This window comes from Brassica oleracea, chromosome C2 (genome assembly GCF_000695525.1).
Source record: "Brassica oleracea var. oleracea cultivar TO1000 chromosome C2, BOL, whole genome shotgun sequence".
In the NCBI taxonomy this organism is placed as follows: Eukaryota; Viridiplantae; Streptophyta; class Magnoliopsida; order Brassicales; family Brassicaceae; genus Brassica; species Brassica oleracea.
This window is the reverse complement of record NC_027749.1, coordinates 28,621,620-28,623,181: the sequence shown is the minus strand read 5'-3', so window position 1 is coordinate 28,623,181 and position 1,562 is coordinate 28,621,620.

Below are 1,562 nucleotides of genomic sequence, written 5' to 3'. Positions count from 1 at the left end.
AAAAAAAATGCATGGTTAGAATCGACAAATCGCTTACGGTTCGCGACAGGATATTCTACCGCAAGAACGGTTCCAAAGAACTCGATAATCATCTTGGGGAGGCTCCTCGAAGGCCGAGCTATCAGACTTAAGGAAGAAGTAGGAACGCTGCCAGTTCTGCGTCTTATTCGGATGACCGGCACACACATTGCAGTTCGGTCGCATCTTCGCCGAGTAAGTGCCATCCTTCATATCGGTTATCGAGGTCATCTCCTCGAACGATATAACGCTCATCGGCATATCAATCTTCTTCGCCAAAACCGACAAAGTGACCGCTAGTCGCAGCGAGCCATTTAGCAGCTGACTGATCGTGAGATCTCAACGTCTCGCGTATGCTGTGATCAGTCACGGGATGGGCAACCAGCAACGAGTGTCTTCCTGAAAATAGGATTCGTACACCGTCTGGTACCCCATCGGAGGAGACCAGGGTCTCTGCGCTTCCGAAGGCACAAGGAAGGTCACGCCTACGGAACCCGCAGCCCGAAGAACCCTCTTCACACTTCCCGGAGTCGACTTCGTCTTCTCTATGCCCTCCCAGTCCTGACCGGCCAAGAAGGCAGGACGCAATAAGTCGGGATGGAGTTGAGGAATCTCTTTGAAAATTCCTTCGGGGTAAAAGGTAGTAGGAAATAACTCTGCTTCGAAATCATCATCCTCCGAGGGACCGTCTTCCGCAGAGCGAACTCTTAGGGTGATCGAGTCAACAGGCATCGCCCCGCTCTGCCCGTCTCTCGAACACTCCGTTGCATCTCTCACAACGACGTTCTCACTCCCTTCTCTCGCGAGTCTCGTAGCATCCGCGACCAGAAGCGTCTGAGAACGAGATAGATTCGCCGTGTCCATCATCGCCGCGCGATGAATCGCCTTCGGATCTCCGACACGTTCCCCGTCAGGATTCCTTGTCGGATTCGACGCCGCTGCGACTGCCTTCCCCTTCTGCTGCCTCGATAGTCTCTGATCCGACGACATTGTGGAGCGGAACGGCAGGGAACGCTTCGAATGAATCTAACAATGTTTAGAGAGATAAAGGAAAGAGAGAGAAAGTACCTTTGATCGCGGAGAAAAACTTGAAGAAATGAGAGAGGATCTGCGTATTTATAAGGAAAAGAGAGGAGGGAAACTCGAGGCGCTATCATTAGGTCTATTCGGGCCTAATCGGACCTCGAAATCCACCCTAAAAACCCATCGGACCCTCGCGATGATTCCTCTTCTCGACATGTTATGAAAGGAAGAGAAGGGGGGAAACTCGAGGCGTCATCATTAAATTCAAACGGGCCCATTTGGGCCTCGAAACTCTCCCAAATGTCCAGCGGACCCTCGCGACGGTTCAGCTTCTCGTCTAAATCAGACGTCAGTCATCTTAAAATCAGAATAAACCAACGGTTAATCTCGACATGTCAGTCGGGACCTGAATATCCGCGACTAATCGGCCTCAAGCGGAAATATTCCAGAACCTTCACGGTGACACAACGACCAAAAGGAGCGATAAAGTCTCTACTGCTCGCCTCCGAGAGAACGACGCT